Below are 17,985 nucleotides of genomic sequence, written 5' to 3'. Positions count from 1 at the left end.
TATAAAGTGATAGACTCCTTTTGATGATAAATGAGCTATACAGAGGTCCCCTTTTGACCTCCAGAACATATTTCTGGCCAAAGAGTCCTCGATCTTGGGCTTTCTATACATACTCATAGACTCCTTCTGGTGCTTCATAAGCCATATAGATGTCCATATCTGACATTTTGAACTTATTTGTGGTCAAAGTGTCCTCAAAGTTTTTCAAACTATAGAAAGTTATAGACTCCTTTTGATGATAAATCAGCTATACAGAGGTCCCCTTTTGACCTCCTGAACATATTTCTGGCCAAAGAGTCCTCGATCTTGGGCTTTCTATACATACTCATAGACTCCTTCTGGTGCTTCATAAGCCATATAGATGTCCATATCTGACATTTTGAACTTATTTGTGGTCAAAGTGTCCTCAAAGTTTTTCAAACTATAGAAAGTTATAGACTCCTTTTGATGATAAATCAGCTATACAGAGGTCCCCTTTTGACCTCCTGAACATATTTCTGGCCAAAGAGTCCTCGATCTTGGGCTTTCTATACATACTCATAGACTCCTTCTGGTGCTTCATAAGCCATATAGATGTCCATATCTGACATTTTGAACTTATTTGTGGTCAAAGTGTCCTCAAAGTTTTTCAAACTATAGAAAGTTATAGACTCCTTTTGATGATAAATGAGCTATACAGAGGTCCCCTTTTGACCTCCAGAACATATTTCTGGCCAAAGAGTCCTCGATCTTGGGCTTTCTATACATACTCATAGACTCCTTCTGGTGCTTCATAAGCCATATAGATGTCCATATCTGACATTTTGAACTTATTTGTGGTCAAAGTGTCCTCAAAGTTTTTCAAACTATAGAAAGTTATAGACTCCTTTTGATGATAAGTCAGCTATACAGAGGTTCCCTTTTGACCTCCTGAACATATTTCTGGCCAAAGAGTCCTTGATCTTGGGCTTTCTATACATACTCATAGACTCCTTCTGATGCTTCATAAGCCATATAGATGTCCATATCTGACCTTTTGAACTTATTTGTGGTCAAAGTGTCATAAAAAAATTCAAACTATATAAAGTTATAGACTCCTTTTGATGATAAGTCAGCTATACAGAGGGCCCCTCATGACCGACTGAACATATTTCTGGCCAAAGAGTCCTCGATATTGGGATTTCTATACATACTCATAGACTCCTTCTGGTGCTTCATAAGCCATATAGATGTCCATATCTGACCTTTTGAACTTATTTGTGGTCAAAGTGTCGTAAAAAAATTCAAACTATATAAAGTTATAGACTCCTTTTAAAGATAAATCAGCTATACAGAGGTCCCCTTTTGACCTCCTGAACATGTTTCTGGCCAAAGAGTCCTCGATATTGGGATTTCTATAAATACTCATAGACTCCTTCTGGTGCTTCATAAGCCATATAGATGTCCATATCTGACCTTTTGAACTTATTTGTGGTCAAGGTGTCCTAACATTTTTTCAAACTATATAAAGTGATAGACTCCTTTTGATGATAAATGAGCTATACAGAGGTCCCCTTTTGACCTCCTGAACATATTTCTGGCCAAAGAGTCCTCGATCTTGGGCTTTCTGTACATACTCATAGACTCCTTCTGGTGCTTCATAAGCCATATAGATGTCCATATCTGACCTTTTGAACTTATTTGTGGTCAAAGTGTCGTAAAAAAATCAAACTATATAAAGTTATAGACTCCTTTTGATGATAAGTCAGCTATACAGAGGTCCCCTTTTGACCTCCTGAACATATTTCTGGCCAAACAGTCCTCGATATTGGGATTTCTATAAATACTCATAGACTCCTTCTGATGCTTCATAAGCCATATAGATGTCCATATCTGACCTTTTGAACTTATTTGTGGTCAAAGTGTCCTAAAAAAAAATTCAAACTATATAAAGTTATAGACTCCTTTTGATGATAAATCAGCTATACAGAGGTCCCCTGTTGACCTACTGAACATATTTCTGGCCAAAGAGTCCTCGATCTTGGGCTATCTATACATACTCATAGACTCCTTCTGATGCTTCATAAGCCATATAGATGTCCATATCTGACCTTTTGAACTTATTTGTGGTCAAAGTGTCCTCAAAAGTTTTCAAACTATAGAAAGTTATAGACTCCTTTTGATGATAAATCAGCTATACAGAGGTCCCCTTTTGACCTCCTGAACATATTACTGGCCAAAGAGTCCTTGATCTTGGGCTTTCTATACATACTCATAGACTCCTTCTGGTGCTTCATAAGCCATATAGATGTCCATATCTGACCTTTTGAACTTATTTGTGGTCAAGGTGTCCTAACATTTTTTCAAACTATATAAAGTGATAGACTCCTTTTGATGATAAATGAGCTATACAGAGGTCCCCTTTTGACCTCCAGAACATATTTCTGGCCAAAGAGTCCTCGATCTTGGGCTTTCTATACATACTCATAGACTCCTTCTGGTGCTTCATAAGCCATATAGATGTCCATATCTGACATTTTGAACTTATTTGTGGTCAAAGTGTCCTCAAAGTTTTTCAAACTATAGAAAGTTATAGACTCCTTTTGATGATAAATCAGCTATACAGAGGTCCCCTTTTGACCTCCTGAACATATTTCTGGCCAAAGAGTCCTCGATCTTGGGCTTTCTATACATACTCATAGACTCCTTCTGGTGCTTCATAAGCCATATAGATGTCCATATCTGACATTTTGAACTTATTTGTGGTCAAAGTGTCCTCAAAGTTTTTCAAACTATAGAAAGTTATAGACTCCTTTTGATGATAAATGAGCTATACAGAGGTCCCCTTTTGACCTCCAGAACATATTTCTGGCCAAAGAGTCCTCGATCTTGGGCTTTCTATACATACTCATAGACTCCTTCTGGTGCTTCATAAGCCATATAGATGTCCATATCTGACATTTTGAACTTATTTGTGGTCAAAGTGTCCTCAAAGTTTTTCAAACTATAGAAAGTTATAGACTCCTTTTGATGATAAGTCAGCTATACAGAGGTCCCTTTTGACCTCCTGAACATATTTCTGGCCAAAGAGTCTTCGATCTTGCGTTTTCTATACATACTCATAGACTCCTTCTGATGCCTCATAAGCCATATAGATGTCCATATCTGACCTTTTGAACTTATTTGTGGTCAAAGTGTCCTAACATTTTTTCAAATTATAGAAAGTTATAGACTCCTTTTGATGATAAATCAGCTATACAGAGGTCCCCTTTTGAACTACTGAACATATTTCTGGCCAAAGAGTCCTCGATCTTATGCTTTCTATACATACTCATAGACTCCTTCTGATGCCTCATAAGCCATATAGATTTCCATATCTGACATTTTGAACTTATTTGTGGTCAAAGTGTCCTAAAAAAACTTCAAACTATATAAAGTTATAGACTCCTTTTGATGATAAGTCAGCTATACAGAGGTTCCCTTTTGACCTCCTGAACATATTTCTGGCCAAAGAGTCCTTGATCTTGGGCTTTCTATACATACTCATAGACTCCTTCTGATGCTTCATAAGCCATATAGATGTCCATATCTGACCTTTTGAACTTATTTGTGGTCAAAGTGTCATAAAAAAATTCAAACTATATAAAGTTATAGACTCCTTTTGATGATAAGTCAGCTATACAGAGGTTCCCTTTTGACCTCCTGAACATATTTCTGGCCAAAGAGTCCTTGATCTTGGGCTTTCTATACATACTCATAGACTCCTTCTGATGCTTCATAAGCCATATAGATGTCCATATCTGACCTTTTGAACTTATTTGTGGTCAAAGTGTCATAAAAAAATTCTAACTATATAAAGTTATAGACTCCTTTTGATGATAAGTCAGCTATACAGAGGTTCCCTTTTGACCTCCTGAACATATTTCTGGCCAAAGAGTCCTCAATCTTATGCTTTCTATACATACTCATAGACTCCTTCTGATGCCTCATAAGCCATATAGATGTCCATATATGACCTTTTGAACTTATTTGTGGTCAAAGTGTCCTAAAAAAAGAATCAAACTATATAAAGTTATAGACTCCTTTTGATGATGTCAGCTATACAGAGGTCCCCTTTTGACCTCCTGAACATGTTTCTGGCCAAAGAGTCCTCGATATTGGGCTTTCTATACATACTCATAGACTCCTTCTGATGCTTCATAAGCCATATAGATGTCCATATCTGACATTTTGAACTTATTTGTGGTCAAAGTGTCCTAAAAAAAATTCAAACTATATAAAGTTATAGACTCCTTTTGATGATAAATCAGCTATACAGAGGGCCCCTTCTGACCTACTGAACATATTTCTGGCCAAAGAGTCTTCGATCTTGGGCTTTCTATACATACTCATAGACTCCTTCTGATGCCTCATAAGCCATGTAGATGTCCATATCTGACCTTTTGAACTTATTTGTGGTCAAAGTGTCCTGAAAAAAAATTCTAACTATATAAAGTTATAGACTCCTTTTGATGATAAATCAGCTATACAAAGGTCCCCTTTTGACCTCCTGAGCATATTTCTGGCCAAAGAGTCCTTGATCTTGGGCTTTCTATACATACTCATAGACTCCTTCTGATGCTTCATAAGCCATATAGATGTCCATATCTGACCTTTTGAACTTATTTGTGGTCAAAGTGTCCTAAAAAAAAATTCAAACTATATAAAGTTATAGACTCCTTTTGATGATAAGTCAGCTATACAGAGGTCCCCTTTTGACCTCCTGAACATATTTCTGGCCAAAGAGTCCTTGATCTTGGGCTTTCTATACATACTCATAGACTCCTTCTGATGCTTCATAAGCCCTATAGATGTCCATATCTGACCTTTTGAACTTATTTGTGGTCAAAGTGTCATAAAAAAAATTAAAACTATATAAAGTTATAGACTCCTTTTGATGATGTCAGCTATACAGAGGTCCCCTTTTGACCTCCTGAACATGTTTCTGGCCAAAGAGTCCTTGATCTTGGGGCTTTCTATACATACTCATAGACTCCTTCTGATGCTTCATAAGCCATATAGATGTCCATATCTGACATTTTGAACTTATTTGTGGTCTAAGTGTCCTAAAAAAAATTCAAACTATATAAAGTTATAGACTCCTTTTGATGATAAATCAGCTATACAGAGGGCCCCTTCTGACCTACTGAGCATATTTCTGGCCAAAGAGTCCTTGATCTTGGGCTTTCTATACATACTCATAGACTCCTTCTGATGGTTCATAAGCCAAAGATTTCCATATTTGACCTTTTGAACTTATTTGTGGTCAAAGTGTCCTCAAAATTTTTTCAAAGTATATAAAGTGATAGACTCCTTTTGATGATAAATGAGCTATACAGAGGTCCCCTTTTGACCTCCAGAATATATTTCTGGCCAAAGAGTCCTCGATCTTGGGCTTTCTATACATACTCATAGACTCCTTCTGATGCTTCATAAGCCATATAGATGTCCATATCTGACATTTTGAACTTATTTGTGGTCAAAGTGTCCTAAAAAAAATTCAAACTATATAAAGTTATAGACTCCTTTTGATGATAAATCAGCTATACAAAGGTCCCCTTTTGACCTCCTGAGCATATTTCTGGCCAAAGAGTCCTTGATCTTGGGCTTTCTATACATACTCATAGACTCCTTCTGATGCTTCATAAGCCATATAGATGTCCATATCTGACATTTTGAACTTATTTGTGGTCAAAGTGTCCAAAAAAAATTCAAACTATATAAAGTTATAGACTCCTTTTGATGATAAATCAGCTATACAGAGGGCCCCTTCTGACCTACTGAACATATTTCTGGCCAAAGAGTCCTCGATATTGGGCTTTCTATACATACTCATAGACTCCTTCTGATGCTTCATAAGCCATATAGATGTCCATATCTGACCTTTTGAACTTATTTGTGGTCAAAGTGTCCTGAAAAAAAATTCTAACTATATAAAGTTATAGACTCCTTTTGATGATAAATCAGCTATACAAAGGTCCCCTTTTGACCTCTTGAGCATATTTCTGGCCAAAGAGTCCTTGATCTTGGGCTTTCTATACATACTCATAGACTCCTTCTGATGGTTCATAAGCCAAAGATTTCCATATTTGACCTTTTGAACTTATTTGTGGTCAAAGTGTCCTCAAAAATTTTTCAAAGTATATAAAGTGATAGACTCCTTTTGATGATAAATGAGCTATACAGAGGTCCCCTTTTGACCTCCAGAATATATTTCTGGCCAAAGAGTCCTCGATCTTGGGCTTTCTATACATACTCATAGACTCCTTCTGATGCTTCATAAGCCATATAGATGTCCATATCTATCCTTTTGAACTTATTTCTGGTCAAAGTGTCCTCAAAATTTTTCAAACTATATAAAGTTATAGACTCCTTCTGATAAAAAAGAGTCCTCAATCTTGAACTTTGCATTCTCACTCCTAGACTCCTTCTGATGGTTCATAAGCCACATATAGAATTCCATATTTGACCTACTGAACTTATTTCTGGTCAAATGGTCCTCAAAGGGTTTCTTATTATGTTAATTCAGCCATACAGAGGTTCCTATTTGAACTACTGAACACATTTTTGGCCAAAGAGTCTTTGAACATTAACTTTCTCTGCTTATTGACTTCTCTTAATAATACATTAGCCATACAAAAGTCCATATTTGACCTACTAATATATTTCTGGTCAAAGAGTCCCTGATCTTGACCTTTCTGTACATGCTCATTGACAGCTTCTGATGTTTCATCAGCCTGAAAGATGTCCATACTTGACCCATTGAATATATTTCTGACCATAGAGTCCTCGATCTTGAACTTTCTAAACATACTTGTAGACTTGTTAATTAATTATCTGCTATCCAATGTATTTGAACAGTAGTTCAAATTTAATATTTTGAACATATTTCTAGACATGAGACATGAGACTAATTGCTTTTACAATCCTTCTGATGTTTCATCAGCCATACAGTATAGTTCAAATTTGACCTATTGAACATTTCTATAACCAAAGTGTCCTCGATCTTGATCGTTCTATACATAATCATAGGCTTGTTCTGATGTTTCATCATTGAGACAGAAGTCAGTTATTGACCTACTGAACATATTTCTGGCAAAAGAATCATCAAAGTTTAACTTACTGTTCCTTCTCCTAGACTATTTTTGATTTTACATCCACCATACAGTAGTCCATATTTGACCAAGAGAACATATTTCTGGCCAAAAGAGTCGTCAAAAGGTATGTTTATATGCATTCTCATCGACTACTTTTGATGTTAAATCAACCATATTGTTAGTCCAAATTTGACCCATTGAACATATATCTGGCCAAAGAGACCTAGAACTTTAAATATCTATACATAATTACTATCTCCTTCTGATTTTTCATCACCCAGGCTATTATCCATATTTGACAATTGAACATATTTCTGGCTGGAAGAGTCCTTGATCTTTCTATACGTACTCATAGACGCTTTCAGATAGTACTTCAGCCAAAAAATGATCCATAATTGACTACTAAACTCATTTCTGAGCGATGGGTTTATAATCTTGATTTCTCTATACATTGACTCCTTCTGATGTTACAATAGCAAAACATTATTGTATTGTATTGTATCAATATGACCTATTAAACCTATTTCTGACCAATGAGTCTATGAACATTTTTCAATACATACTCAATGACTCCTGATTTTACAACAGCAATATAGTATTTCAAAATTTGATCAATTGAACATATTTCTGGCCAAAGAGACCTTGATCTTATTCTTTCTATACATACTCCTTCTGATGTTTCATCAGCCAGATAATTGTCCACAATTGACCTACTGAACATTTTTCTGCCCGAAGAGTCTATGAACTTGAACTTTCTATACATAATCATTTACTTCTGATGTTTCTTCAGCCATACAGTAGTCCAGATTTGACATGTTGAACATATTTCTGACCAAAGAGATTTTGATCTTGAACTTTCTATTCATAATTATAGACTCTTTCAGAAAGTTACATCGGACAGACAATTGTCCATATTAATTATTAAACATATTTCTGGCCAACAAGTCCATGAACTTGAACATTCTGTACATGCTAATTGACTCCTTTTAGTGTTTCATCAGCCAGACATTAGTCCATAATTGACCTACTGAACATATTGCTGCCCGAAGAGTCTTGAACTTGAACTTTCTATATAGGCTCATTGACTCCTTCTGATGTTTCACAAGCAGACAATAGTCCATAATTGACCCTCTGAACATATTTATAGTAAAAGAGTCCTCTGTCTTGAACTTTCTATAGATTCTCAGTGACTCCATATAGATAATTGACCCACTGAACATATTTCTACCTGAAGAGTCTTTGAACTTGAACTTTCTATTCATAATCTTCTTCCTCAATCTTCATTGACTTCTGATTCATCAGCCAGACAGCAGTCCATATTTGACCCACTAAACATATTTCTGGCAAAAGAGTCCTCGATCTTGAAACTTTTAAACATACTCATAGACTCTTTCTGGTGTTTCATCAGCCATGCAGTAGTTCTGATTTGACATAATGAACATATTTCTGACCGAAGAGTCCTCGATCTTGAACTTTCTATTCATACTTATAGACTCTTTCAGATAGTACATCGGCCAGACAATTGTAGATATTGACTATTGAAGTAAAAGAGTTCTCGATCTTGAACTTTCTATACATTCTCAGTGATGCCTTATTTTGTTTCTTTAGCCATACAGAAGTCCAGATTTGACATGTTGAACATATTTCTGACTTGAAAATTTTGTACATGCTAATTGACTCCTTTTAGTGCTTCATCAGCCAGAGAGTACTCCATAATTTACCTACTGAACATATTTCTAGTAAAAGAGTCCTCGATCTTGAACATTCTATACATGCTCATTGACTCCTTATGCTGTTTCTTTCTACACATAGTCGTTTACTCCATCTGATGTTACATCAGCCATAAAGAAGTCCATAATTGACCCAAGGGACATATTTGTGGCCAATCTTGAACTTTCTATACATACTCATAGTCTCCTTCTGATTCTTCATAAACCATATTTATGTCCATATTTATGACTTATTATTATTTCTGGTCAAAGGTTCCTCAAAAGTTTTTAAACTATGTAAAATTATAGACTCCATCTGATGATAAATCAGACCAAAAGAGGTCAAATTTTGACTCTTGAGTCAATATGTATAGAGAGTTAATGTTCAATGATTCTTTGGCCAAAAATATATTCAGAGGGTCACATACCTGTTAAAGTGATGTATCATCAGAAGAAGTCTATGAGTATTTAGTAAGTTAACTTGTGAGGACCTTTTTGCCAAAAATATTTTCAATTCGCCATATATGGACATCTATATAGCTAATGAAGAATCAGAAAGAGTCAATGAGTATATATAGAATGGTCAAGTTGAGACTCTTTGACCAGAAAAAATTTCAGTATGTCAAATATGGACTTTTGTCATGATGATATAACATCCGAAGATATCAATCTGAATGTATAGTGTTAATCTTTAAGGACTCTTTGGCCAGTAATATTTTCGGACATCAGAAGGAGTCTATAGATTATGACAGACAAAATCCTTTTGAGAACTCTTTGGTCAAATTTTTTTTCAATCGGTCAAATATGGACTACTGCCTGCCTGGTTTGGCATTGCAAGAAGTCAGTCTATATTGTATAGTGAGTTAATGTTCACGGACTCTGGCCAGAAATATTTTCAGTAGGTCAAAAATAGACTACTGGCTGGTTAATATAACATCACAACAAGTCAATCTGTAGTCAAAAGTCAAAAGTTCAAGCAACTCTCAAACTCTTTGGCCAGAAATATGTTTAAAAGGTCAAAAGGTGACCTTTGTATAGCTGATTTATCATCAGAAAGAGTCTATAACTTTATATAGTTTAAAAACTTTTGATGACCAGAAATAAGTTCAAAAGGTCAGATATGGATATCTATATGGCTTATGTAACATTAGAAGGAGTCTATGAGTATGTATAGAAAGGTCAAGATCGAGAACTCTATGGCCATAAATATATTCCTTGGGTCAAATATGGACTTCTGTATGGCTGATTTAACATCAGAAGGAGTCTATGAGTTTCTAAGAGTAAAAAACATTTTGAGGATTCTTTGGCCAAAAACATGTTAAATCAGTCAAATATGGCTACAGTCTGGCTGACATAACATCACGAGAAGTCTTTATGGTAGGAGAAATATAAATAGTAAGGTAAATGTTCAAGGTCTCTGGCCAGAAATATGTTCAGAAGGTCAAATATGGACTTCTGTATGGCTGATTTAACATCAGAAGGAGTCTAAACATTTATGATAGACAAAATCCTTTAGAGAACTCTTTGGTCAAATTTTTTTTCAATCAGTCAAATATGGACTACTGTCTGCCTGATTTTACATTACGAGAAGTCAGTCTATATGTATAGTGAGTTGATGTTCACGGACTCTGGCTAGAAATATGTTCAGTAGGTCAAAAAAAGACTACTGGCTGGTTAATATAACATCACAACAAGTCAATCTGTAGTATATCAAGATAATGTTCAAGAACTCTTTGGCCAGAAATATGTTCAGAAGGTCAAAAGGTGACCTTGGTATAGCTGATTTATTATCAGAAGGAGTCTATACCTTTATATAGTTTGAAAAATTTTGAGGACACTTTGACCAGAAATAAGTTAAAAAGGTCAGATATGGACATCTATATCAGCGGTCCCCAACCTTTTTTGCGCCACGGACCGGTTTAATATCAGACAATATTTTCACGGACCGGCCTTTAAGGTGCGGCGGATAAATACAACAAAATATTACAAAAATATAAAAAATAATTAAACATAATAATAAACGAGGCAAGTAGGCTACCTTATACGCTGAATTTCGGTTAATTTATGAGATCAGCTCCAGTTTACGCGCCCGCGCCTCCGTGTCCTGATTAAATATTTTCTATTATATTTACTTCTTATTAAATCCAGGCAATTGGGTGATGAAACATTGATTAAAATTAAGATACAATTAATACAAAACGAAATACAATTTAAAGACAGGCTTTTTGCTTTCTGTCTGAGGTCTCTGTGAAAGTTTTAAAGCAGTCTTTTTGTGCCGCTTTCAGAGCGCTCACGTCCGTAAGGGTCCCATCCGAACAATTATTATTATTATTATTTATTTATTTATTTATTTTTTGTGAAATAGGCTACATTTCTAAATTAATGCGACTTATAGTCCAGTGCGACTTAGGCTATATTATGTTTTTTCTTCTTCATGACGCATTTTTTTACTGATGCGACATATACTCCGGAGCGATTTATAGTCCGGAAAATACGTTAAGTTATATATTCTTTCTGTGAGGCCCGGAACCAAATGTCCCACGGACCGGTACCGGTCCGCGGCCCGGGGGTTGGGGACCTCTGATCTATATGGCTTATGAAGCACCAGAAGGAGTCTATGAGTATGTATAGAAATCCCAATATCGAGGACTCTTTGGCCAGAAACATGTTCAGGAGGTCAAAAGGGGACCTCTGAATAGCTGATTTATCATCAAAAGGAGTCTATAACTTTATATAGTTTGAATTTTTTTATGACACTTTGACCACAAATAAGTTCAAAAGGTCAGATATGGACATCTATATGGCTTATGAAGCATCAGAAGGACTCTATGAGTATGTATAGAAAACGCAAGATCGAAGACTCTTTGGCCAGAAATCTGTTCAGTAGGTCAGAAGGGGACCTCTGTATAGCTGATTTATCATCAAAAGGAGTCTATAACTTTCTATAGTTTGAAAAAAATGTTAGGACACTTTGACCACAAATAAGTTCAAAAGGTCAGATATGGACATTTATATGGCTTATGAAGCACCAGAAGGAGTCTATGAGTATGTATAGAAATCCCAATATTGAGGACTCTTTGGCCAAAACATGTTCAGGAGGTCAAAAGGGGACCTCTGTATAGCTGACATCATCAAAAGGAGTCTAAAACTTTATATAGTTAGAATTTTTTTATGACACTTTGACCACAAATAAGTTCAAAAGGTCAGATATGGACATCTATATGGCTTATGAAGCACCAGAAGGAGTCTATGAGTATGTATAGAAATCCCAAGATCAAGGACTCTTTGGCCAGAAACATGTTCAGGAGGTCAAAAGGGGACCTCTGTATAGCTGACTTATCATCAAAAGGAGTCTATAACTTTATATAGTTTGAATTTTTTTTTATGACACTTTGACCACAAATGAGTTCAAAAGGTCAGATATGGACATCTATATGGCTTATGAGGCATCAGAAGGAGTCTATGAGTATGTATAGAAAGCATAAGATCGAGGACTCTTTGGCCAGAAATATGTTCAGTAGTTCAAAAGGGGCCCTCTGTATAGCTGATTTATCATCAAAAGGAGTCTATAACTTTATATAGTTTGAATTTTTTTTTAGGACACTTTGACCACAAATAAGTTCAAAAGGTCAGATATGGACATCTATATGGCTTATGAAGCATCAGAAGGAGTCTATGAGTATGTATAGAAAGCCCCAAGATCAAGGACTCTTTGGCCAGAAATATGTTCAGTAGGTCAAAAGGGGACCTCTGTATAGCTGATTTATCATCAAAAGGAGTCTATAACTTTATATAGTTTGATTTTTTTTAGGAAACTTTGACCACAAATAAGTTCAAAAGGTCAGATATGGACATCTATATGGCTTATGAGGCATCAGAAGGAGTCTATGATAGAAAGCATAAGATCGAGGACTCTTTGGCCAGAAATATGTTCAGTAGTTCAAAAGGGGCCCTCTGTATAGCTGATTTATCATCAAAAGGAGTCTATAACTTTCTATAGTTTGAAAAAATGTTAGGACACTTTGACCACAAATAAGTTCAAAAGGTCAGATATGGACATCTATATGGCTTATGAGGCATCAGAAGGAGTCTATGAGTATGTATAGAAAGCATAAGATCGAGGACTCTTTGGCCAGAAATATGTTCAGTAGTTCAAAAGGGGCCCTCTGTATAGCTGATTTATCATCAAAAGGAGTCTATAACTTTATATAGTTTTAATTTTTTTTAGGACACTTTGACCACAAATAAGTTCAAAAGGTCAGATATGGACATCTATATGGCTTATGAAGCATCAGAAGGAGTCTATGAGTATGTATAGAAATCCCAAGATCGAAGACTCTTTGGCCAGAAACATGTTCAGGAGGTCAAAAGGGGACCTCTATATAGCTGACATCATCAAAAAGAGTCTGTAACTTTATATAGTTTGAATTTTTTATGACACTTTGACCACAAATAAGTTCAAAAGGTCAGATATGGACATCTATATGGCTTATGAGGCATCAGAAGGAGTCTATGAGTATGTATAGAAAGCATAAGATCGAGGACTCTTTGGCCAGAAATATGTCCAGTAGTTCAAAAGGGGACCTCTGTATAGCTGATTTATCATCAAAAGGAGTCTATAACTTTATATAGTTTGAATTTTTTTTATGACACTTTGACCACAAATAAGTTCAAAAGGTCAGATATGGACATCTATATGGCTTATGAAGCATCAGAAGGAGTCTATGAGTATGTATAGAAAGCATAAGATCGAGGACTCTTTGGCCAGAAATATGTTCAGTAGTTCAAAAGGGGCCCTCTGTATAGCTGATTTATCATCAAAAGGAGTCTAGAACTTTCTATAGTTTGAAAAAATGTTAGGACACTTTGACCACAAATAAGTTCAAAAGGTCAGATATGGACATCTATATGGCTTATGAAGCACCAGAAGGAGTCTATGAGTATGTATAGAAAGCATAATATCGAGGACTCTTTGGCAAGAAATATGTTCAGTAGTTCAAAAGGGGCCCTCTGTATAGCTGATTTATCATCAAAAGGAGTCTAGAACTTTCTATAGTTTGAAAAAATGTAGGACACTTTGACCACAAATAAGTTCAAAAGGTCAGATATGGATATCTATATGGCTTATGAAGCATCAGAAGGAGTCTATGAGTATGTATAGAAAGCCCCAAGATCAACGACTCTTTGGCCAGAAACATGTTCAGGAGGTCAAAAGGGGATCTCTGTATAGCTGACATCATCAAAAGGAGTCTATAACTTTATATAGTTTGATTCTTTTTTTAGGACACTTTGACCACAAATAAGTTCAAAAGGTCATATATGGACATCTATATGGCTTATGAGGCATCAGAAGGAGTCTATGAGTATGTATAGAAAGCATAAGATCGAGGACTCTTTGGCAAGAAATATGTTCCTTGGGTCAAATATGGAATTCTGTATGTCTGACGTAACATCAGAAAGAGTCAACAATTCTGTATGGAAAGGTCAAGTTTCGAGTACTCCTTGGCCAGAAGAAAATTCAGTATGTCAAATATGGACTTTTGTTAGGAAGATATAACATCCGAAGATATCAATCTGAATGTATAGTGTTAATCATTTAGGACTCTTTGGCCAGAAATAATGTTCAGTAGGTCAAAAGGGGTCCTCTGAATAGCTGATTTATCATCAGAAAGAGTCTATAACTTTATATAGTTTAAAAACTTTTGATGACCAGAAATAAGTTCAAAAGGTCAGATATGGATATCTATATGGCTTATGTAACATTAGAATGAGTCTATGAGTATGTATAGAAAGGTCAAGATCGAGAACTCTATGGCCAAAAATATATTCCTTGGGTCAAATATGGACTTCTGTATGGCTGATTTAACATCAGAAGGAGTCTATGAGTTTCTAAGAGTAAAAAACATTTTGAGGATTCTTTGGCCAAAAACATGTTAAATCAGTCAAATATGGCTACAGTCTGGCTGACATAACATCACGAGAATTCTTTATGGTAGGAGAAATATAAATAGTAAGGTAAATGTTCAAGGTCTCTGGCCAGAAATATGTTCAGAAGGTCAAATATGGACTTCTGTATGGCTGATTTAACATCAGAAGGAGTCTATAAATTTATAAGAGAAAAAAAAAAACATTTTGAGGCCTCTTTGGCCAAAAATGTGTTCAATCGGTCAAATATCGACTACTCCTTGCCTGAGTTAACATCACGAGAAGTCAATATGTACGTATAGTAAGTTAAGTTTCATGGTCTCTTGGCAGAAATATGTTTAGTAGGTCAAAAATGTACTTTTTTTTATGGGTGATGTAACATCAGAAGGAGTCTATAAGTTTGTTTAAAAAACTTTGAGGACCCTTTGACCAGAAATAAGTTCAATAGGTCAAATATGCACCTCTATATGGCTGATTTAACATCAGAAGGAGTCTATAAGTTTATAATATACACGAAATACCTTTTGAGGACTCTTTTTCCAAAAATATGTTCAATCAGTCAAATATGGACTACTGTCTGGCTTACTAAACATACAAGACTGACTTCTTGTGATGTTATATAAGACAAGAGGGACCTCTGTAGGCCTGATTTGACACATGACATATGTGCATTGGCATTGCACAATAACTAACTTATTCATTTATTCTTTTAAGGGAAATTATTGCATTTACCTCTTGCATTACAATGCATAGAATAAACTACTTCATACCTCATGTGCAATGAAAACATAACATGAGTGTTGCAACGATCTAAGAATTAGCGTTGAATAATAATGTATTATTATTATATCTAACTATATCAGTTAGATATTTTATGCAGTGGAATGTAGATAGTTGAGATAGTTATTGTATGTTTGTGATGCACTCATAGCTTATATGTTATTCTTCAATGCACAAAGTTTGATCTTGTGTGAAATGCAATGCAATAGCACATATTGTATTTCCTCAAAGCAAAACGCAATGTAGTTTGGGAATGAGTTACTTCTGGTGTGTAATGCAATGCAAGAAGTGCATAGCCTATATGTTATTCTTCAATGCACAACGTTAGATCGTTAGTGCAATGCAATGCAATGCAATGCAATGCAATTGCAACAACACACGTTTATCTCTTTAATGACCATGGGAATGATTTAGTAGTCTGGAATGCAATGCAATGCAATGCGAAAAGTGCATAACCTATATGTTATTCTTCAGTGCACAACGTTAGATCGTTAGTGCAATGCAATGCAACAACACACGTAACATCTCTTTAATGAACATGGGAATGGTTAAGTTCTAGTGTGCAATGCAATGCAAAAAGTGCATAACCTATATGTTATACTTCAGTGCACAAAGTTAGATCGTTAGTGCAATGCAATGCAATGCAATGTAATGCAATGCAATGCAGTACAAGGCATTGCAAATCAATGCAATGCAACAACACACGTTATGTCTTTAATCAACATGAGAATGAGGTAGTTCTGGTGTGCAATGCAATGAAATGCAAAAAGTGCATAACCTATATGTTATTCTTGAGTGCACAACGTTACATCGCTAGTGCAATGCAATGCACCAACAAACGTTATCTCTTTAATGAACATGGGAATGGTTAAGTTCTAGTGTGCAATGCAATGCAAAAAGTGTATAACCTATATGTTATTCTTCAGTGCACAACATTAGGTCGTTTGTGCAATGCAATGCAACAAGACATATGTTATCTCTTTAATGAACATGGGAATGGTTAAGTTCTAGTGTGCAATGCAATGCAATGCAAAAAGTGCATAACCTATATGTTATTCTTCAGTGCATAACGTTACATCGCTAGTGCAATGCAATGCAACAACACACATATCATCTCTTTAAAGAACATTGGAATGATTTATTTCTGGTGTGCAATGCAATGCAATGCGAAAAGGGCATAACCTATATGTTATTCTTCAGAGCACAACGTTAGATCGTTTGTGCAATGCAATGCAATGCAATGCAATGCAATTGCAACAACACACGTTATCTCTTTAATGAACATGGGAATGATTTAGAAGTCTGGTATGCAATGCAATGCGAAAAGTGCATAACCTATATGTTATTCTTCAGTGGACAACGTTAGATCATTAGTGCAATGCAATGCAACAACACACATACCATCTCTTTAATGAACATGAGAATGGTTAAGTTCTAGTGTGCAATGCAATGCAATGCAAAAAGTGCATAACCTATATGTTATTCTTCAGTGCACAAAGTTAGGTCGTTAGTGCAATGCAATGCAATGCACCAACAAACGTTATCTCTTTAATGAACATGGGAATGATTTAGGTCTGGTGTGCAATGAAATGCAAAAAGTGCATAACCTATATGTTATTCTTTCTTGCACATAGTTAGATCGTTAGTGCAATGCAATGCAATGCAATGCAGTGCAAAGCAATGCAATACAATGCAATGCAATGCAATGCAATGCAATGCAATGCAACAACACACATATCATCTCTATAATGAACTTGGGAATGATTTTGTTCTGGTGTGCAATGCAATGCGAAAAGAGCATAACCTATATGTTATTCTTCAGTGCACAACGTTAGATCGTTAGTGCAATGCAGTGCAATGCAATGCAATGCAATGCAATGCAAAGCAATGCAATGCAATGCAATGCAATGCAAAGCAATGCAAAGCAATGCAAAGCAAAGCAATGCAAAGCAATGCAAAGCAATGCAAAGCAATGCAATGCAATGCAATGCAATGCAATGCAAAGCAAAGCAATGCAAAGCAATGCAAAGCAATGCAATGCAATACAATGCAATGCAATGCAACAACACACGTTATGTCTTTAATGAACATGGGAATGATTTAGTTCTGGTGTGCAATGCAATGCAAAAAGTGCATAACATATGTTATTCTTCAGTGCACAACGTTAGATCGTTAGTGCAATGCAATGCAGTGCAAAGCAATGCAAAGCAGTGCAATTCAATGTAATGCAATGCAATACATTGCATTGCAATACATAGCAATGCAATGCAATGCAATACAATGCAATGCAGCAACACACGTTATGTCTTTAATGAACATGGGAATGATTTAGTTCTGGTGTGCAATACGTGCAATGCAATACGTGCACAACGTTAGATCGTTAGTGCAATGCAATGCAATGCAGTGCAATGCAGTGCAAAGCAATGCAAATCAATGCAATGCAATACAATGCAATGCAATGCAATGCAACAACACAC

This window comes from Rutilus rutilus, assembly GCF_951802725.1.
Source record: "Rutilus rutilus genome assembly, chromosome: 1".
In the NCBI taxonomy this organism is placed as follows: Eukaryota; Metazoa; Chordata; class Actinopteri; order Cypriniformes; family Leuciscidae; genus Rutilus; species Rutilus rutilus.
The sequence above is the reverse complement of the archived record's forward strand: the minus strand, read 5'-3'. Positions refer to the sequence as shown.